Source organism: Vicugna pacos, chromosome 21 (assembly GCF_048564905.1).
Source record: "Vicugna pacos chromosome 21, VicPac4, whole genome shotgun sequence".
In the NCBI taxonomy this organism is placed as follows: domain Eukaryota; kingdom Metazoa; phylum Chordata; class Mammalia; order Artiodactyla; family Camelidae; genus Vicugna; species Vicugna pacos.
The window spans coordinates 21,030,294-21,051,283 of NC_133007.1; the positions used below are offsets into that span (position 1 = coordinate 21,030,294).

At 59.0% G+C, this 20,990-nt stretch overlaps 11 non-coding genes across 11 annotated transcripts; 6 read left to right on the forward strand and 5 right to left on the reverse strand.

The window, feature by feature from the left end:
• Positions 1-4,017: 4,017 nt before the first annotated feature.
• On the reverse strand, positions 4,018-4,088 carry TRNAG-GCC (transfer RNA glycine (anticodon GCC)). Its single transcript has one exon. It is a non-coding gene; the product is annotated as a tRNA-Gly (tRNA).
• Positions 4,089-5,198: 1,110 nt separating this feature from the next.
• On the reverse strand, positions 5,199-5,281 carry TRNAL-CAG (transfer RNA leucine (anticodon CAG)). The gene has a single exon. It is a non-coding gene; the product is annotated as a tRNA-Leu (tRNA).
• Positions 5,282-5,853: 572 nt separating this feature from the next.
• On the forward strand, positions 5,854-5,925 carry TRNAD-GUC (transfer RNA aspartic acid (anticodon GUC)). The gene has a single exon. It is a non-coding gene; the product is annotated as a tRNA-Asp (tRNA).
• Positions 5,926-6,661: 736 nt separating this feature from the next.
• Positions 6,662-6,733, forward strand: TRNAG-UCC (transfer RNA glycine (anticodon UCC)). Its single transcript has one exon. It is a non-coding gene; the product is annotated as a tRNA-Gly (tRNA).
• Positions 6,734-7,024: 291 nt separating this feature from the next.
• TRNAE-CUC (transfer RNA glutamic acid (anticodon CUC)) lies at positions 7,025-7,096 on the forward strand. The gene has a single exon. It is a non-coding gene; the product is annotated as a tRNA-Glu (tRNA).
• A 5,343-nt stretch (positions 7,097-12,439) lies between these two features.
• On the reverse strand, positions 12,440-12,510 carry TRNAG-GCC (transfer RNA glycine (anticodon GCC)). Its single transcript has one exon. It is a non-coding gene; the product is annotated as a tRNA-Gly (tRNA).
• Positions 12,511-13,638: 1,128 nt separating this feature from the next.
• TRNAL-CAG (transfer RNA leucine (anticodon CAG)) lies at positions 13,639-13,721 on the reverse strand. Its single transcript has one exon. It is a non-coding gene; the product is annotated as a tRNA-Leu (tRNA).
• A 572-nt stretch (positions 13,722-14,293) lies between these two features.
• Positions 14,294-14,365, forward strand: TRNAD-GUC (transfer RNA aspartic acid (anticodon GUC)). The gene has a single exon. It is a non-coding gene; the product is annotated as a tRNA-Asp (tRNA).
• A 735-nt stretch (positions 14,366-15,100) lies between these two features.
• On the forward strand, positions 15,101-15,172 carry TRNAG-UCC (transfer RNA glycine (anticodon UCC)). The gene has a single exon. It is a non-coding gene; the product is annotated as a tRNA-Gly (tRNA).
• Positions 15,173-15,463: 291 nt separating this feature from the next.
• On the forward strand, positions 15,464-15,535 carry TRNAE-CUC (transfer RNA glutamic acid (anticodon CUC)). The gene has a single exon. It is a non-coding gene; the product is annotated as a tRNA-Glu (tRNA).
• A 5,355-nt stretch (positions 15,536-20,890) lies between these two features.
• On the reverse strand, positions 20,891-20,961 carry TRNAG-GCC (transfer RNA glycine (anticodon GCC)). The gene has a single exon. It is a non-coding gene; the product is annotated as a tRNA-Gly (tRNA).
• Between the last annotated feature and the right edge of the window lie 29 nt (positions 20,962-20,990).

Sequence of the window (20,990 nt, forward strand, 5' to 3'; positions counted from 1 at the left end):
CCTTCAGAGGCAGAGTGGACAGCCGATGAGCTGCAGCATTTGGCGGCGGCAGTAGAGTCGCTGGATTTAGACCAAGCCGGTTGCCCTGTGGAAGGGAGCCCCTGTCGGCATATGGGTGCATTCCATCACCGCAGGCGCTTTCGTCACCGCCCTTGTGGGTGTGTTCGGGGTGAGTGTGGGTGGGTGAGAGTACGGGGTGAAGGTGTTTGTTGCCGTGGTTGGGGGCCACCCCACGAGGGTTAGGGAACGGAGCCAGACGACCCCATAGAGAAGGGCCAGCCTTGAGCCTCGGGTTGGGAGGTGGCAGGACGAGTCCAGGGCACTGGGTGGAGCGCAGGTGCGAAGGAGAGGTGTGGGGCTTGCGGGGAACTGGCTAGGAGAGTAGTTGGCCACTCAGGCAGGGGCTCTGCCGAAGCTTGGGCCCGCGGTTGCCCTTGGCCCCCCAATTGCGTGCGGTGTGCGGGTGGGACCGATGTAGGGAAGAGGGTGGCCATGGAGTAGGAGTGGGTCTGAGGAGCCCGTGGGAGGCCAGGAGTGGTGGAAGTGAGTCTTCTGCACAGGATGCGTGAGAGAGGGGCTGGGGTACTAGGGGCTGGTGGCGGGTAGAGGGGAGCGAGCCTGGAGTCTTCGACGTAGGGCAGATAGCAAGCGGGGGGGGGTGGCAGAGGCGGGTGAGTGGGCTGTGGTACGAGGACGATGGTGGGAGAGGACCCCAGCGGGGCGGTGGGTGAGAGGGCGAGACAGGTGGCCTGTGCTTTGAGGTGGTCAGGCTAACCAGTGGGCTGGGGCTGGGGCAGCAGGGTAGGAAACAGGCAAGGGAAGGACAGAAACAAGAGTAGGAGACTGGGGCTAGGCGAGGTCTAAATTGAGTGGGGCATTCTACAGCCCCAGAGACACAGATAATCTCTCAACAGGAAACACTTTCAATCCGTCAAGTCTCAGGTGTGTGTGTGTGTGTGTGTGTGTGTGTGTGTGTGTCTGTGTGTGTGTGTCTGTGTGTTTCTGTGTGTGTGTGGCAGGGTGTGTGGCGGGGTTTGGAGCTGAGGGGATGTGGGTTGGGGAGAGTGGCAGGTGAGGATGGAGTCGAGATGTAAAGAGGCCACAAAGGAGAGCTACTACATGATCCAGCAACCCCACTGCAGGCTATACATGTGGGAAGGATGCAACCTCCTCTTCGAGAAGATACAAGCACCGCCCCCCTCGTCCACGTTCCTAGCAGCACTGTTTGCAATAGCTGAGACCCAGAATGAACCCAAGGGCCCATGAGTGGACGATGGACCTAAAAAGATGCGTTGCATAAATATACCGTAGAATATTACTCAGCCATAAAGAAGGATGACATATTGTCATTTGAGGCCACATGGATGGATCTAGAGTCCATCAAACTACGTGAAGGAAGTCAGACTGAGAAAGATAAATGTTATATAATATCACTTCCGGGTGGAATCTAAAACATAATAGACATGAATCTGTGGACAAAACAGAAACACACTCCACGGACATCGAAAACCAACTGACGGTTATGCGAGGGGAAAGGGAAGGGTGGAGGGATCAGTTAGGAGTGTGGGATTAACAGATACACGCTACTGTGTATAAAATAGAGAAGCAACACGGACCTGCTGAATAACACAGGCAGCGATCTTCAATATCCTGGAATACCCTATGAAGGAAGCTAATCTGAAAATACAATATACATACAAACCGAACCACTGTGCTGTACACCCGACCTAATACAGGAGCGGAAATCAACTACACTTCAACGACAACGACAACAACAATGAAGGCACCAAAGGAGAGCTACCATATGATCCAGCAACCCCACTGCTGGGTACGTACGTGGGAAAGATGAAACCTCTACTTCGAAAAGATGCAGGCACCGCCCCCCTCCTCCAGGACCTTCCTAGCAGCACTATTTGCAATAGCCGAGACCCAGAATGAACCCAAGGGCCCATGAGCGGACGGTGGACTTAAGAAGATGCGCTGTATAAACCTACCATAGCATATTACTCAGCCACAAAGAAGGATGAAATATTGTCATTCGCTGCCACATGAATGGACCTAGAGTCTATCACACTATGTGAAGTAAGTCAGATATGGAGCAAGATAAATATTATATGATATCCACTTCCAGGTGGAATCTAAAACGTAATAGACATCTGTCTATGTACAAAACAGAAACACACTCCGCAGACATCGATAACCAACTGACGGTTACGCATGGGGAAAGGGAAGAGTGGAGGGATCAGTTAGGAGTATGGGGTTAACAGAAACACGCTACTGCGTATAAAATAGAGAAGCAACACGGACTTGCTGAATAACACAGGGAACGATCTTCAATGTCCTGGAATACCCTATAATGGAAAATAATCTGAAACTACAGTATACATACTAAACCGAATCACTTTGCTGTATACTTGAAACTAATACGGTCTTAGAAATCGACTACACTTCAACGACAACGAAAACAACAATGAAGGCACCAATGGAGAGTTACCATGTGATCCAGCCGTCCCCCTCCTGAGTATGTATGCGGAAAACACAAAACCTCTAATTGGGAAAGATTCATACACCTCAGTGTTCATAGCAGCACTGTGGACCATAGCCATGACAGGGGAAAAAATCTCAGGTGTCAATCCGTGGATGATTGGCTTAAGGAAATATGAGATATAGATAGGTAGGTAGCTAGCTAGCTAGCTAGCTAGATAGATAGATGGATAGATAGAGATCGATAGATACACAAATAGATAAGAGAGAGAAAAATAGAGTGAGAGAGAGATATTTTCAATGTATTAAAAAATCAATCTCACGGAATATTACTCAGCCATAAAAAAGCATGAGATCTTGTCATTTGCAGCAACACGGATGGACCTAGACAGCACTGAACCTAGTATAATAAGTCAGACAGAAGGACAAAACTACATATATGTGGAATCCAAACAATAGTACAAGTGAATCTCTGTGCAGAACAGAAACAGATTCACAGATAGAGAGAACAAACTTACCGTTACCCAAGGGGAAAGTGTAGGGGAGGGATCAATTAGGAGCTGGTGTTAGCGGGTAGGAACAACAGGATTTACGGTACAGCACCGAGAAGTATATTCAACGTCTCGTAATTACCTGTAACGGAAAGGAACGATATATATGTGTATAGATACACATGTATTGAAAAGATAATCAGTTTACTGTACCCCTGAAAATAACACAATACTGTAAATCAACTAGACTTGTATTAAAATGCAAATTCAAAAAAAAAAAAAAAAGAGGCCAAACGGACTGACGCAAGGGCAGAACCCTTGACAAATTAGGATTTGATGGTGCTGGGGGTTGGTGTCGCTAGGTGGGGTGCCAGTGGTGGGAGGAGGGCTTCAGGGGAGGGGGTGGTGCTTGTTGTTGGGGTGTTGGTGGTGATGGTGGTTTTAGTGGTGGGGGAGCGGGCGGGTGTTCGACAAATGTCTCGGCTGAGGGACGTAAAGTGAACATAGAGTGCACTCTGCCATGATATTGTGGCATTCCTCTTTGGAATTCCTCATGCAGGATAACGCTTTGGGGACACTCCTGGGGAGTGCAATGTGGCCCTCCCAGGGGTGGCAGCTTTTCGGTTCCTGGTTGAGCAAACACTGTGTAACTTTCAGAGTGTGGGGAGAGTGAGGCAGAGAGCGGGGAAGCGCGGTGAAACGTGAAGAGGTGGGGCGAGCGGGTGCCAGTGTAGGGTGTTCCTTCCAGTGAGCCGTGTGACCCCAGCGGGATCAGGGTAAGAAAGAGAAAAGGGACAAGGAAGGTGGGTGGGCGCGAGAGTGGCTGAGCCCGCAAGGTGTCAGTTCGCGGAGGCTTGGCTCTCGGGGTAAAGTTTTCGTCCCACGGAGGGTAGGGGGCGCCGGCGTGGGCAGGCCAGGAGAGGGAAGGTGCGGCGGTGGGCTGCGGGTGGGAGCATGCTGTGGTAGGACAGGTGCCTTGAGCGTGGGAGAGGGGAAGCCTAGCTCCGCTGTGGGCTGCGAGACCAAAAGGGGACTGGGTCGCTGCATGGGCCGGGAATCGAACCCGGGCCTCCCGCGTGGCAGGCGAGAATTCTACCACTGAACCACCCATGCACCGATGGCCGCCGCCGCCCGACGCCGCCCCAGCGGCGCTCGCCGCCAACCGCCAGACACTGGTGGCTCGCTGCTCGCCCACGGACACCCGCTCCACGTGAGCAGGAGGCGGTGAGTGACCTGAAGGAGAGGCTCCGGGGGAACGGGGAGGACCCCCAGGGCGCGGCGCGGCGCGGTCGGAGGGAAGGAGGGACGCAGGGACGGAGGCGGACTCGGCCCAACCTGCGCTTCCGAATCTGCCGTCCAGGGCCGCCGCCAGACTGTCAGTGTCGCCGGAGGAAGCCAGGAACCGGACCCAGCCTGGCCTGCGCCCGGATTCCAGTCAGGGCAGGCGACGCGTGGCAGGTGCGGCTGAGCTCGGACGCTCCTCTCAGCGACCGCCGGCCCTGGCCCAAAGTCCCTCTGGCGCCTGGCTTTCTCGCTCGTGCCGGGCGTTGGCGGGCAGCAGGCTGGAGAGGGGATGGGAGCTCGGGCTGTGAGGAGACAGCGAGTGTGGGACATGGGCGCCTGGGAGCGCCGCCGCCGCCGCCGCCGCCGCCGCCGCCGCCGCCGCCGCCGCCGCCGCCGCCGCCGCCGCGCCAAAGACCAGCGGTGTCTGTGTCTGAGCCTGGCTTCTGCGCTCCTGCCGGCCGCTCTCCCGAAGGGTCCCGCTCCGGTGCGTTGGCTGTGAGGAGGAGCACTTTGGCAGAGTGGCTGCTGGCTCGTGGACAGCCGTCTGAGGGAGCGCGCCGGGGTGTGGCTGGGTCCGGCCGGGGCAGCGGCTTCTCGCGTGAACATGCGCTGTGGCGCCAAGGGGGGGTGGTGAAAGAAGTGCCGCGAAGGCCTGCACTGCGAAGGCGAGGAGGGCGTGTGTCCTGAACGCCAGTTTCCAGAGGGTTCCCCCTGGGCTGTTTCTGTGAGGCCGGCGCACAGGACTGAGCAGGAAGAGCGGCTGTGGCTGAGGAGGTCCTGCGTGGGAGAGGCGTCGTGTGGGTGTCGCGTCGAGGGGGCCGGAGTCTGGGGAGCTGGCAAGAGTGCGAGGCAGGAGCGGAGTGTGAGGCGGTAGGGTGTTGTCCAGGCCTGGGACGGGCCGGGTGCAGCATTTGTTGGGCGGGCCAAAAAAGGCTGGCTTGTCAGGAGTGGGATTCGAACCCACGCCTCCAGGGGAGACTGCGACCTGAACGCAGCGCCTTAGACCGCTCGGCCATCCTGACGGCGGGCCTGGGCGCGTCGCCGCTCGGCTGGCTGGGACCCGACGCCGACGCGGACACCGATGCCCTTGGCCCGACGCGGTGCTCTGCGCCAGCGGGCGGCCGTCCGGGCCAACGGGGGAGCGAGGCCAGCCGGCGCGCCCGGCTCGCCGCCGCCGCCCCCTCGCCCACCCCTGGCCCGGGACCCAGCCGGGCCGCGTCCGGCCAGCTTCTGCCGCCGGCCGCGCCCACCCCTCCGCCTCTTCTCCCGGGACGTGGCACGGCGAGCGCCCACCTCCTCCTCACAGCCTTGCTTGCGCTCTCCGGCCCCCTCGGGCCCCTCCTCCCGGCGCGATCCTGGCGTCGGGGGCTATAGGCGGCGCGCACTGGGAGTTTCCAGCGCCACGCGGATCCGGGTCCCTGGCGGGGTCCCGGGCTGCCTCCTTGGATGACGCGTTTGGTGTGGTGTCGGGTCGGGTCGGGCACGTGGCGGGCGCCCGTGGTGGGCGGGGGTCCGAGGACGGGGTGGGGGAGGGGTGTGGGTAGGCGTCTGCAGGCAGCCGGAGAGCGGTCGGGCGCCCAGGAGGCCGCCGCCGTCCTCGTTAGTATAGTGGTGAGTATCCCCGCCTGTCACGCGGGAGACCGGGGTTCGATTCCCCGACGGGGAGGCAACACGCCCCTTTTTGGTGGCTGGCGCCGCTCTCTGTCCAGCCGCCTGGCCCCAAGGGCCCTTCTTCTCGTCCCTCCGCCCTCCAGCGGGGCCTGCCCACCCTCAACCGCCTCCAGCCCTCCACCCCTGCAACCCCTTGCCCGTCCTCCTCGCCGGGCGCTCGGGCGCTCGGGCGCCACGGCCGAGCGAGGGCCTCCTGTCGACCCCACAAGCGCCCGACGACATTGCGGCCCGCCCACAGTGGCTGCCGCAGTGGGCTCCTTGCGACGCGACGCACACCTGCACAGCTTCACGGCTGCCGGGGCGGGTGTGGGGCGGATGAGTCCCGTCTCCTTTCGGTGCGGGGGAGTGGCCTCGCCCAACACCCGTCGGAGAAGGGCTTTGGCGAGCCGGGAACCAGAGGTCGTGTGCCCGGGGAGGGAGGAGGGCCGCGGGCCGCGGCGTGCAGCCGAGGGCCCGGCAGCAGCAAGGCAGCGGCAGCGCGCACCCCCCCACCTCACCCCCCCCCCCAGCCCCAGAAGCGGTCGGGCCGTGGGCGAGGGCAGCTGCGTAGGGCTGGCGCGGCTGAGGCGCCCGGGGAGACCGTCGGTGGCGCCTGAGGCAGCGCAGAGCTGCTGGCGGACGGGGCGTCGGGGCAGGGCCGCGCCCGGCCGCCGCAGGGGCAGCGGCAGCGGCGGCGAGACTGCGCTCCGGCGAGCCCGGGGCCGGCGTGTCGGGGCGGCCCGGGCTGTGCGGCGTTGGTGGTATAGTGGTGAGCATAGCTGCCTTCCAAGCAGTTGACCCGGGTTCGATTCCCGGCCAACGCAGCGGGCCCATCTTTTGCCGAGCTCCACGGCCGGCCCTCCTTCCCTGGGCCCGTGAGGGAGAACTGGAAGCTGGGCGCAGAAAAGAGGGAGCTAGGTGGCCTGCGGCTTCTCGCGCGTGTGCGAGGAGGAGGCGCGCAGTGTTTTGAGGGTGCCAGCAAGCAGGAAGAACGCTAGGGCACGTGGCTTGCCGGGGGCGGAGGGCGGCTGGACGTGGAAAGGCCGGGCCTTGGCGCCAAGGCAGCGCCCAGTGGCTGGGTCGAGCAGAGGCGGGCCAGACGCGGAGCCCGACGCTCCCTGGTGGTCTAGTGGTTAGGATTCGGCGCTCTCACCGCCGCGGCCCGGGTTCGATTCCCGGTCAGGGAAGCATTTCTTCTTCCTCGCCGCCTACCAACCTCCCCAGCGCGTCCACAAACACTCCGCCCCCACCCCACCACCACCTCCCTTTTAGCCCACGCGCCAAGCCAACTCGTCCGCTCCTTCTCCCCCTCCTCGTGACCTCCGCGCCCCGACAAGAGCCACCCGGTACCCTCCACCTGCAGCCCCAGGCCCTGGCGTGCAACCTCCACCCTCGTGCCCCGCCAAACCTTTTGGCCTCGCGCGCCCACCCACTCGAGGCCTTCGGCGTCCCACCCACTCGAGGCCTTCGGCGTCCCACCCACTCGAGGCCTTCGGCGACTCCTCCTGCTCCGACGCTTGCCCCAGCCCCAAACACGACTGGCCGGCGCAGCCGTGGTCACGAGCGTGCTTGGACTGTCAAGCGGCACTACTTCTGCCACCACAATCCTCGCGGCTGACAAGCCACCCTCTCTTCCCAGCTCAGGCGGTGGTGCTGCTGCTTGTGCTGGTGGTGCTGGTGGTGCTGGTGGTGCCGCTGGTGACGGTGCTGGTGACCGTGGTGGACAGGGTGCCGGCGATGGCGCTGCAGGTTGTGCCGGCGGCGACGGTGGTGGTGGTTGGCGGCATCACTGGTGGCCGCGTCGACGGAAAGCGGAAGGCGCGGGAGAGGGCCCTCCATCTCCAAGTTGGGCCACTTGCCGGGACTGGCCGTCCCTTACGTCTCCTTTCAAGCCAGCGACCAGCCTCGATGGCTTACCTGCTGCGTGCCAGGTCCTGGACTGCCCTCGAAGCCCGTGGGCCTGTCGTTGGGCTTCAAGGACGCGGTGGTCTTGAACCGCGCAGGGGAGCAGACAGGCTGCCGGGAGGCGGAGGTGTGAAAAGGCATCTGGCCACGTGCTTGTAGTTGGACGAAAGGGCAGTGGAGGTGAGAAAGCAGGCAGAAACCGGATACCGTCCGGGAAACCTTAGCTATGCAAGTGGGAGGGTGTGGAGACAGATGCGTGGCAGGGTGCACTACCAGCCAACATGGTATTCGGATTGCATTCCCGGTACTCTCAGTCCTGTCACAGAGAGGCAAGAATGTTACCGACGGTACCTCCCCCTCCACTACCAGCAAACACACACACACACACACACACACACCAGAGTCACACACACACACACACGCACCCCTCACCTAGCTCTGACTTCTAATATTCCCCATTCCCACGTTACGATCTATTATTGGATGGACTCCATCCCTCTCTTCAGCCTGTCTTCACCTTTCCTATGGATTCTGGCCATGGTAAATCACAGGCCAGGCTTGGGCGCGTCTGTCAGCAAAGGGTTTGGTGTGCGGTTCACAGCTTGTTTCCTTCAGAGGCAGAGTGGACAGCCGATGAGCTGCAGCATTTGGCGGCGGCAGTAGAGTCGCTGGATTTAGACCAAGCCGGTTGCCCTGTGGAAGGGAGCCCCTGTCGGCATATGGGTGCATTCCATCACCGCAGGCGCTTTCGTCACCGCCCTTGTGGGTGTGTTCGGGGTGAGTGTGGGTGGGTGAGAGTACGGGGTGAAGGTGTTTGTTGCCGTGGTTGGGGGCCACCCCACGAGGGTTAGGGAACGGAGCCAGACGACCCCATAGAGAAGGGCCAGCCTTGAGCCTCGGGTTGGGAGGTGGCAGGACGAGTCCAGGGCACTGGGTGGAGCGCAGGTGCGAAGGAGAGGTGTGGGGCTTGCGGGGAACTGGCTAGGAGAGTAGTTGGCCACTCAGGCAGGGGCTCTGCCGAAGCTTGGGCCCGCGGTTGCCCTTGGCCCCCCAATTGCGTGCGGTGTGCGGGTGGGACCGATGTAGGGAAGAGGGTGGCCATGGAGTAGGAGTGGGTCTGAGGAGCCCGTGGGAGGCCAGGAGTGGTGGAAGTGAGTCTTCTGCACAGGATGCGTGAGAGAGGGGCTGGGGTACTAGGGGCTGGTGGCGGGTAGAGGGGAGCGAGCCTGGAGTCTTCGACGTAGGGCAGATAGCAAGCGGGGGGGGGTGGCAGAGGCGGGTGAGTGGGCTGTGGTACGAGGACGATGGTGGGAGAGGACCCCAGCGGGGCGGTGGGTGAGAGGGCGAGACAGGTGGCCTGTGCTTTGAGGTGGTCAGGCTAACCAGTGGGCTGGGGCTGGGGCAGCAGGGTAGGAAACAGGCAAGGGAAGGACAGAAACAAGAGTAGGAGACTGGGGCTAGGCGAGGTCTAAATTGAGTGGGGCATTCTACAGCCCCAGAGACACAGATAATCTCTCAACAGGAAACACTTTCAATCCGTCAAGTCTCAGGTGTGTGTGTGTGTGTGTGTGTGTCTGTGTGTGTGTGTCTGTGTGTGTGTGTCTGTGTGTTTCTGTGTGTGTGTGGCAGGGTGTGTGGCGGGGTTTGGAGCTGAGGGGATGTGGGTTGGGGAGAGTGGCAGGTGAGGATGGAGTCGAGATGTAAAGAGGCCACAAAGGAGAGCTACTACATGATCCAGCAACCCCACTGCAGGCTATACATGTGGGAAGGATGCAACCTCCTCTTCGAGAAGATACAAGCACCGCCCCCCTCGTCCACGTTCCTAGCAGCACTGTTTGCAATAGCTGAGACCCAGAATGAACCCAAGGGCCCATGAGTGGACGATGGACCTAAAAAGATGCGTTGCATAAATATACCGTAGAATATTACTCAGCCATAAAGAAGGATGACATATTGTCATTTGAGGCCACATGGATGGATCTAGAGTCCATCAAACTACGTGAAGGAAGTCAGACTGAGAAAGATAAATGTTATATAATATCACTTCCGGGTGGAATCTAAAACATAATAGACATGAATCTGTGGACAAAACAGAAACACACTCCACGGACATCGAAAACCAACTGACGGTTATGCGAGGGGAAAGGGAAGGGTGGAGGGATCAGTTAGGAGTGTGGGATTAACAGATACACGCTACTGTGTATAAAATAGAGAAGCAACACGGACCTGCTGAATAACACAGGCAGCGATCTTCAATATCCTGGAATACCCTATGAAGGAAACTAATCTGAAAATACAATATACATACAAACCGAACCACTGTGCTGTACACCCGACCTAATACAGGAGCGGAAATCAACTACACTTCAACGACAACGACAACAACAATGAAGGCACCAAAGGAGAGCTACCATATGATCCAGCAACCCCACTGCTGGGTACGTACGTGGGAAAGATGAAACCTCTACTTCGAAAAGATGCAGGCACCGCCCCCCTCCTCCAGGACCTTCCTAGCAGCACTATTTGCAATAGCCGAGACCCAGAATGAACCCAAGGGCCCATGAGCGGACGGTGGACTTAAGAAGATGCGCTGTATAAACCTACCATAGCATATTACTCAGCCACAAAGAAGGATGAAATATTGTCATTCGCTGCCACATGAATGGACCTAGAGTCTATCACACTATGTGAAGTAAGTCAGATATGGAGCAAGATAAATATTATATGATATCCACTTCCAGGTGGAATCTAAAACGTAATAGACATCTGTCTATGTACAAAACAGAAACACACTCCGCAGACATCGATAACCAACTGACGGTTACGCATGGGGAAAGGGAAGAGTGGAGGGATCAGTTAGGAGTATGGGGTTAACAGAAACACGCTACTGCGTATAAAATAGAGAAGCAACACGGACTTGCTGAATAACACAGGGAACGATCTTCAATGTCCTGGAATACCCTATAATGGAAAATAATCTGAAACTACAGTATAAATACTAAACCGAATCACTTTGCTGTATACTTGAAACTAATACGGTCTTAGAAATCGACTACACTTCAACGACAACGAAAACAACAATGAAGGCACCAATGGAGAGTTACCATGTGATCCAGCCGTCCCCCTCCTGAGTATGTATGCGGAAAACACAAAACCTCTAATTGGGAAAGATTCATACACCTCAGTGTTCATAGCAGCACTGTGGACCATAGCCATGACAGGGGAAAAAATCTCAGGTGTCAATCCGTGGATGATTGGCTTAAGGAAATATGAGATATAGATAGGTAGGTAGCTAGGTAGCTAGCTAGCTAGATAGATAGATGGATAGATAGAGATCGATAGATACACAAATAGATAAGAGAGAGAAAAATAGAGTGAGAGAGAGATATTTTCAATGTATTAAAAATCAATCTCACGGAATATTACTCAGCCACTAAAAAGCATGAGATCTTGTCATTTGCAGCAACACGGATGGACCTAGACAGCACTGAACCTAGTATAATAAGTCAGACAGAAGGACAAAACTACATATATGTGGAATCCAAACAATAGTACAAGTGAATCTCTGTGCAGAACAGAAACAGATTCACAGATAGAGAGAACAAACTTACCGTTACCCAAGGGGAAAGTGTAGGGGAGGGATCAATTAGGAGCTGGTGTTAGCGGGTAGGAACAACAGGATTTACGGTACAGCACCGAGAAGTATATTCAACGTCTCGTAATTACCTGTAACGGAAAGGAACGATATATATGTGTATAGATACACATGTATTGAAAAGATAATCAGTTTACTGTACCCCTGAAAATAACACAATACTGTAAATCAACTAGACTTGTATTAAAATGCAAATTCAAAAAAAAAAAAAAAGAGGCCAAACGGACTGACGCAAGGGCAGAACCCTTGACAAATTAGGATTTGATGGTGCTGGGGGTTGGTGTCGCTAGGTGGGGTGCCAGTGGTGGGAGGAGGGCTTCAGGGGAGGGGGTGGTGCTTGTTGTTGGGGTGTTGGTGGTGATGGTGGTTTTAGTGGTGGGGGAGCGGGCGGGTGTTCGACAAATGTCTCGGCTGAGGGACGTAAAGTGAACACAGAGTGCACTCTGCCATGATATTGTGGCATTCCTCTTTGGAATTCCTCATGCAGGATAACGCTTTGGGGACACTCCTGGGGAGTGCAATGTGGCCCTCCCAGGGGTGGCAGCTTTTCGGTTCCTGGTTGAGCAAACACTGTGTAACTTTCAGAGTGTGGGGAGAGTGAGGCAGAGAGCGGGGAAGCGCGGTGAAACGTGAAGAGGTGGGGCGAGCGGGTGCCAGTGTAGGGTGTTCCTTCCAGTGAGCCGTGTGACCCCAGCGGGATCAGGGTAAGAAAGAGAAAAGGGACAAGGAAGGTGGGTGGGCGCGAGAGTGGCTGAGCCCGCAAGGTGTCAGTTCGCGGAGGCTTGGCTCTCGGGGTAAAGTTTTCGTCCCACGGAGGGTAGGGGGCGCCGGCGTGGGCAGGCCAGGAGAGGGAAGGTGCGGCGGTGGGCTGCGGGTGGGAGCATGCTGTGGTAGGACAGGTGCCTTGAGCGTGGGAGAGGGGAAGCCTAGCTCCGCTGTGGGCTGCGAGACCAAAAGGGGACTGGGTCGCTGCATGGGCCGGGAATCGAACCCGGGCCTCCCGCGTGGCAGGCGAGAATTCTACCACTGAACCACCCATGCACCGATGGCCGCCGCCGCCCGACGCCGCCCCAGCGGCGCTCGCCGCCAACCGCCAGACACTGGTGGCTCGCTGCTCGCCCACGGACACCCGCTCCACGTGAGCAGGAGGCGGTGAGTGACCTGAAGGAGAGGCTCCGGGGGAACGGGGAGGACCCCCAGGGCGCGGCGCGGCGCGGTCGGAGGGAAGGAGGGACGCAGGGACGGAGGCGGACTCGGCCCAACCTGCGCTTCCGAATCTGCCGTCCAGGGCCGCCGCCAGACTGTCAGTGTCGCCGGAGGAAGCCAGGAACCGGACCCAGCCTGGCCTGCGCCCGGATTCCAGTCAGGGCAGGCGACGCGTGGCAGGTGCGGCTGAGCTCGGACGCTCCTCTCAGCGACCGCCGGCCCTGGCCCAAAGTCCCTCTGGCGCCTGGCTTTCTCGCTCGTGCCGGGCGTTGGCGGGCAGCAGGCTGGAGAGGGGATGGGAGCTCGGGCTGTGAGGAGACAGCGAGTGTGGGACATGGGCGCCTGGGAGCGCCGCCGCCGCCGCCGCCGCCGCCGCCGCCGCCGCCGCCGCCGCCGCCGCCGCCGCCGCCGCCGCCGCCGCCGCCGCCGCGCCAAAGACCAGCGGTGTCTGTGTCTGAGCCTGGCTTCTGCGCTCCTGCCGGCCGCTCTCCCGAAGGGTCCCGCTCCGGTGCGTTGGCTGTGAGGAGGAGCACTTTGGCAGAGTGGCTGCTGGCTCGTGGACAGCCGTCTGAGGGAGCGCGCCGGGGTGTGGCTGGGTCCGGCCGGGGCAGCGGCTTCTCGCGTGAACATGCGCTGTGGCGCCAAGGGGGGGTGGTGAAAGAAGTGCCGCGAAGGCCTGCACTGCGAAGGCGAGGAGGGCGTGTGTCCTGAACGCCAGTTTCCAGAGGGTTCCCCCTGGGCTGTTTCTGTGAGGCCGGCGCACAGGACTGAGCAGGAAGAGCGGCTGTGGCTGAGGAGGTCCTGCGTGGGAGAGGCGTCGTGTGGGTGTCGCGTCGAGGGGGCCGGAGTCTGGGGAGCTGGCAAGAGTGCGAGGCAGGAGCGGAGTGTGAGGCGGTAGGGTGTTGTCCAGGCCTGGGACGGGCCGGGTGCAGCATTTGTTGGGCGGGCCAAAAAAGGCTGGCTTGTCAGGAGTGGGATTCGAACCCACGCCTCCAGGGGAGACTGCGACCTGAACGCAGCGCCTTAGACCGCTCGGCCATCCTGACGGCGGGCCTGGGCGCGTCGCCGCTCGGCTGGCTGGGACCCGACGCCGACGCGGACACCGATGCCCTTGGCCCGACGCGGTGCTCTGCGCCAGCGGGCGGCCGTCCGGGCCAACGGGGGAGCGAGGCCAGCCGGCGCGCCCGGCTCGCCGCCGCCGCCCCCTCGCCCACCCCTGGCCCGGGACCCAGCCGGGCCGCGTCCGGCCAGCTTCTGCCGCCGGCCGCGCCCACCCCTCCGCCTCTTCTCCCGGGACGTGGCACGGCGAGCGCCCACCTCCTCCTCACAGCCTTGCTTGCGCTCTCCGGCCCCCTCGGGCCCCTCCTCCCGGCGCGATCCTGGCGTCGGGGGCTATAGGCGGCGCGCACTGGGAGTTTCCAGCGCCACGCGGATCCGGGTCCCTGGCGGGGTCCCGGGCTGCCTCCTTGGATGACGCGTTTGGTGTGGTGTCGGGTCGGGTCGGGCACGTGGCGGGCGCCCGTGGTGGGCGGGGGTCCGAGGACGGGGTGGGGGAGGGGTGTGGGTAGGCGTCTGCAGGCAGCCGGAGAGCGGTCGGGCGCCCAGGAGGCCGCCGCCGTCCTCGTTAGTATAGTGGTGAGTATCCCCGCCTGTCACGCGGGAGACCGGGGTTCGATTCCCCGACGGGGAGGCAACACGCCCCTTTTTGGTGGCTGGCGCCGCTCTCTGTCCAGCCGCCTGGCCCCAAGGGCCCTTCTTCTCGTCCCTCCGCCCTCCAGCGGGGCCTGCCCACCCTCAACCGCCTCCAGCCCTCCACCCCTGCAACCCCTTGCCCGTCCTCCTCGCCGGGCGCTCGGGCGCTCGGGCGCCACGGCCGAGCGAGGGCCTCCTGTCGACCCCACAAGCGCCCGACGACATTGCGGCCCGCCCACAGTGGCTGCCGCAGTGGGCTCCTTGCGACGCGACGCACACCTGCACAGCTTCACGGCTGCCGGGGCGGGTGTGGGGCGGATGAGTCCCGTCTCCTTTCGGTGCGGGGGAGTGGCCTCGCCCAACACCCGTCGGAGAAGGGCTTTGGCGAGCCGGGAACCAGAGGTCGTGTGCCCGGGGAGGGAGGAGGGCCGCGGGCCGCGGCGTGCAGCCGAGGGCCCGGCAGCAGCAAGGCAGCGGCAGCGCGCACCCCCCCACCTCACCCCCCCCCCAGCCCCAGAAGCGGTCGGGCCGTGGGCGAGGGCAGCTGCGTAGGGCTGGCGCGGCTGAGGCGCCCGGGGAGACCGTCGGTGGCGCCTGAGGCAGCGCAGAGCTGCTGGCGGACGGGGCGTCGGGGCAGGGCCGCGCCCGGCCGCCGCAGGGGCAGCGGCAGCGGCGGCGAGACTGCGCTCCGGCGAGCCCGGGGCCGGCGTGTCGGGGCGGCCCGGGCTGTGCGGCGTTGGTGGTATAGTGGTGAGCATAGCTGCCTTCCAAGCAGTTGACCCGGGTTCGATTCCCGGCCAACGCAGCGGGCCCATCTTTTGCCGAGCTCCACGGCCGGCCCTCCTTCCCTGGGCCCGTGAGGGAGAACTGGAAGCTGGGCGCAGAAAAGAGGGAGCTAGGTGGCCTGCGGCTTCTCGCGCGTGTGCGAGGAGGAGGCGCGCAGTGTTTTGAGGGTGCCAGCAAGCAGGAAGAACGCTAGGGCACGTGGCTTGCCGGGGGCGGAGGGCGGCTGGACGTGGAAAGGCCGGGCCTTGGCGCCAAGGCAGCGCCCAGTGGCTGGGTCGAGCAGAGGCGGGCCAGACGCGGAGCCCGACGCTCCCTGGTGGTCTAGTGGTTAGGATTCGGCGCTCTCACCGCCGCGGCCCGGGTTCGATTCCCGGTCAGGGAAGCATTTCTTCTTCCTCGCCGCCTACCAACCTCCCCAGCGCGTCCACAAACACTCCGCCCCCACCCCACCACCACCTCCCTTTTAGCCCACGCGCCAAGCCAACTCGTCCGCTCCTTCTCCCCCTCCTCGTGACCTCCGCGCCCCGACAAGAGCCACCCGGTACCCTCCACCTGCAGCCCCAGGCCCTGGCGTGCAACCTCCACCCTCGTGCCCCGCCAAACCTTTTGGCCTCGCGCGCCCACCCACTCGAGGCCTTCGGCGTCCCACCCACTCGAGGCCTTCGGCGTCCCACCCACTCGAGGCCTTCGGCGACTCCTCCTGCTCCGACGCTTGCCCCAGCCCCAAACACGACTGGCCGGCGCAGCCGTGGTCACGAGCGTGCTTGGACTGTCAAGCGGCACTACTTCTGCCACCACAATCCTCGCGGCTGACAAGCCACCCTCTCTTCCCAGCTCAGGCGGTGGTGCTGCTGCTTGTGCTGGTGGTGCTGGTGGTGCTGGTGGTGCCGCTGGTGACGGTGCTGGTGACCGTGGTGGACAGGGTGCCGGCGATGGCGCTGCAGGTTGTGCCGGCGGCGACGGTGGTGGTGGTTGGCGGCATCACTGGTGGCCGCGTCGACGGAAAGCGGAAGGCGCGGGAGAGGGCCCTCCATCTCCAAGTTGGGCCACTTGCCGGGACTGGCCGTCCCTTACGTCTCCTTTCAAGCCAGCGACCAGCCTCGATGGCTTACCTGCTGCGTGCCAGGTCCTGGACTGCCCTCGAAGCCCGTGGGCCTGTCGTTGGGCTTCAAGGACGCGGTGGTCTTGAACCGCGCAGGGGAGCAGACAGGCTGCCGGGAGGCGGAGGTGTGAAAAGGCATCTGGCCACGTGCTTGTAGTTGGACGAAAGGGCAGTGGAGGTGAGAAAGCAGGCAGAAACCGGATACCGTCCGGGAAACCTTAGCTATGCAAGTGGGAGGGTGTGGAGACAGATGCGTGGCAGGGTGCACTACCAGCCAACATGGTATTCGGATTGCATTCCCGGTACTCTCAGTCCTGTCACAGAGAGGCAAGAATGTTACCGACGGTACCACCCCCTCCACTACCAGCAAACACACACACACACACACACACACACACACACACACACACACCAGAGTCACACACACACACACACGCACCCCTCACCTAGCTCTGACTTCTAATATTCCCCATTCCCACGTTACGATCTATTATTGGATGGACTCCATCCCTCTCTTCAGCCTGTCTTCACCTTTCCTATGGATTCTGGCCATGGTAAATCACAGGCCAGGCTTGGGCGCGTCTGTCAGCAAAGGGTTTGGTGTGCGGTTCACAGCTTGTTTCCTTCAGAGGCAGAGTGGACAGCCGATGAGCTGCAGCATTTGGCGGCGGCAGTAGAGTCGCTGGATTTAGACCAAGCCGGTTGCCCTGTGGAAGGGAGCCCCTGTCGGCATATGGGTGCATTCCATCACCGCAGGCGCTTTCGTCACCGCCCTTGTGGGTGTGTTCGGGGTGAGTGTGGGTGGGTGAGAGTACGGGGTGAAGGTGTTTGTTGCCGTGGTTGGGGGCCACCCCACGAGGGTTAGGGAACGGAGCCAGACGACCCCATAGAGAAGGGCCAGCCTTGAGCCTCGGGTTGGGAGGTGGCAGGACGAGTCCAGGGCACTGGGTGGAGCGCAGGTGCGAAGGAGAGGTGTGGGGCTTGCGGGGAACTGGCTAGGAGAGTAGTTGGCCACTCAGGCAGGGGCTCTGCCGAAGCTTGGGCCCGCGGTTGCCCTTGGCCCCCCAATTGCGTGCGGTGTGCGGGTGGGACCGATGTAGGGAAGAGGGTGGCCATGGAGTAGGAGTGGGTCTGAGGAGCCCGTGGGAGGCCAGGAGTGGTGGAAGTGAGTCTTCTGCACAGGATGCGTGAGAGAGGGGCTGGGGTACTAGGGGCTGGTGGCGGGTAGAGGGGAGCGAGCCTGGAGTCTTCGACGTAGGGCAGATAGCAAGCGGGGGGGGGTGGCAGAGGCGGGTGAGTGGGCTGTGGTACGAGGACGATGGTGGGAGAGGACCCCAGCGGGGCGGTGGGTGAGAGGGCGAGACAGGTGGCCTGTGCTTTGAGGTGGTCAGGCTAACCAGTGGGCTGGGGCTGGGGCAGCAGGGTAGGAAACAGGCAAGGGAAGGACAGAAACAAGAGTAGGAGACTGGGGCTAGGCGAGGTCTAAATTGAGTGGGGCATTCTACAGCCCCAGAGACACAGATAATCTCTCAACAGGAAACACTTTCAATCCGTCAAGTCTCAGGTGTGTGTGTGTGTGTGTGTGTGTGTGTGTGTGTGTCTGTGTGTGTGTGTCTGTGTGTTTCTGTGTGTGTGTGGCAGGGTGTGTGGCGGGGTTTGGAGCTGAGGGGATGTGGGTTGGGGAGAGTGGCAGGTGAGGATGGAGTCGAGATGTAAAGAGGCCACAAAGGAGAGCTACTACATGATCCAGCAACCCCACTGCAGGCTATACATGTGGGAAGGATGCAACCTCCTCTTCGAGAAGATACAAGCACCGCCCCCCTCGTCCACGTTCCTAGCAGCACTGTTTGCAATAGCTGAGACCCAGAATGAACCCAAGGGCCCATGAGTGGACGATGGACCTAAAAAGATGCGTTGCATAAATATACCGTAGAATATTACTCAGCCATAAAGAAGGATGACATATTGTCATTTGAGGCCACATGGATGGATCTAGAGTCCATCAAACTACGTGAAGGAAGTCAGACTGAGAAAGATAAATGTTATATAATATCACTTCCGGGTGGAATCTAAAACATAATAGACATGAATCTGTGGACAAAACAGAAACACACTCCACGGACATCGAAAACCAACTGACGGTTATGCGAGGGGAAAGGGAAGGGTGGAGGGATCAGTTAGGAGTGTGGGATTAACAGATACACGCTACTGTGTATAAAATAGAGAAGCAACACGGACCTGCTGAATAACACAGGCAGCGATCTTCAATATCCTGGAATACCCTATGAAGGAAACTAATCTGAAAATACAATATACATACAAACCGAACCACTGTGCTGTACACCCGACCTAATACAGGAGCGGAAATCAACTACACTTCAACGACAACGACAACAACAATGAAGGCACCAAAGGAGAGCTACCATATGATCCAGCAACCCCACTGCTGGGTACGTACGTGGGAAAGATGAAACCTCTACTTCGAAAAGATGCAGGCACCGCCCCCCTCCTCCAGGACCTTCCTAGCAGCACTATTTGCAATAGCCGAGACCCAGAATGAACCCAAGGGCCCATGAGCGGACGGTGGACTTAAGAAGATGCGCTGTATAAACCTACCATAGCATATTACTCAGCCACAAAGAAGGATGAAATATTGTCATTCGCTGCCACATGAATGGACCTAGAGTCTATCACACTATGTGAAGTAAGTCAGATATGGAGCAAGATAAATATTATATGATATCCACTTCCAGGTGGAATCTAAAACGTAATAGACATCTGTCTATGTACAAAACAGAAACACACTCCGCAGACATCGATAACCAACTGACGGTTACGCATGGGGAAAGGGAAGAGTGGAGGGATCAGTTAGGAGTATGGGGTTAACAGAAACACGCTACTGCGTATAAAATAGAGAAGCAACACGGACTTGCTGAATAACACAGGGAACGATCTTCAATGTCCTGGAATACCCTATAATGGAAAATAATCTGAAACTACAGTATACATACTAAACCGAATCACTTTGCTGTATACTTGAAACTAATACGGTCTTAGAAATCGACTACACTTCAACGACAACGAAAACAACAATGAAGGCACCAATGGAGAGTTACCATGTGATCCAGCCGTCCCCCTCCTGAGTATGTATGCGGAAAACACAAAACCTCTAATTGGGAAAGATTCATACACCTCAGTGTTCATAGCAGCACTGTGGACCATAGCCATGACAGGGGAAAAAATCTCAGGTGTCAATCCGTGGATGATTGGCTTAAGGAAATATGAGATATAGATAGGTAGGTAGCTAGGTAGCTAGCTAGCTAGATAGATAGATGGATAGATAGAGATCGATAGATACACAAATAGATAAGAGAGAGAAAAATAGAGTGAGAGAGAGATATTTTCAATGTATTAAAAATCAATCTCACGGAATATTACTCAGCCATTAAAAAGCATGAGATCTTGTCATTTGCAGCAACACGGATGGACCTAGACAGCACTGAACCTAGTATAATAAGTCAGACAGAAGGACAAAACTACATATATGTGGAATCCAAACAATAGTACAAGTGAATCTCTGTGCAGAACAGAAACAGATTCACAGATAGAGAGAACAAACTTACCGTTACCCAAGGGGAAAGTGTAGGGGAGGGATCAATTAGGAGCTGGTGTTAGCGGGTAGGAACAACAGGATTTACGGTACAGCACCGAGAAGTATATTCAACGTCTCGTAATTACCTGTAACGGAAAGGAACGATATATATGTGTATAGATACACATGTATTGAAAAGATAATCAGTTTACTGTACCCCTGAAAATAACACAATACTGTAAATCAACTAGACTTGTATTAAAATGCAAATTCAAAAAAAAAAAAAGAGGCCAAACGGACTGACGCAAGGGCAGAACCCTTGACAAATTAGGATTTGATGGTGCTGGGGGTTGGTGTCGCTAGGTGGGGTGCCAGTGGTGGGAGGAGGGCTTCAGGGGAGGGGGTGGTGCTTGTTGTTGGGGTGTTGGTGGTGATGGTGGTTTTAGTGGTGGGGGAGCGGGCGGGTGTTCGACAAATGTCTCGGCTGAGGGACGTAAAGTGAACATAGAGTGCACTCTGCCATGATATTGTGGCATTCCTCTTTGGAATTCCTCATGCAGGATAACGCTTTGGGGACACTCCTGGGGAGTGCAATGTGGCCCTCCCAGGGGTGGCAGCTTTTCGGTTCCTGGTTGAGCAAACACTGTGTAACTTTCAGAGTGTGGGGAGAGTGAGGCAGAGAGCGGGGAAGCGCGGTGAAACGTGAAGAGGTGGGGCGAGCGGGTGCCAGTGTAGGGTGTTCCTTCCAGTGAGCCGTGTGACCCCAGCGGGATCAGGGTAAGAAAGAGAAAAGGGACAAGGAAGGTGGGTGGGCGCGAGAGTGGCTGAGCCCGCAAGGTGTCAGTTCGCGGAGGCTTGGCTCTCGGGGTAAAGTTTTCGTCCCACGGAGGGTAGGGGGCGCCGGCGTGGGCAGGCCAGGAGAGGGAAGGTGCGGCGGTGGGCTGCGGGTGGGAGCATGCTGTGGTAGGACAGGTGCCTTGAGCGTGGGAGAGGGGAAGCCTAGCTCCGCTGTGGGCTGCGAGACCAAAAGGGGACTGGGTCGCTGCATGGGCCGGGAATTGAACCCGGGCCTCCCGCGTGGCAGGCGAGAATTCTACCACTGAACCACCCATGCACCGATGGCCGCCGCCGCCCGACGCCGCC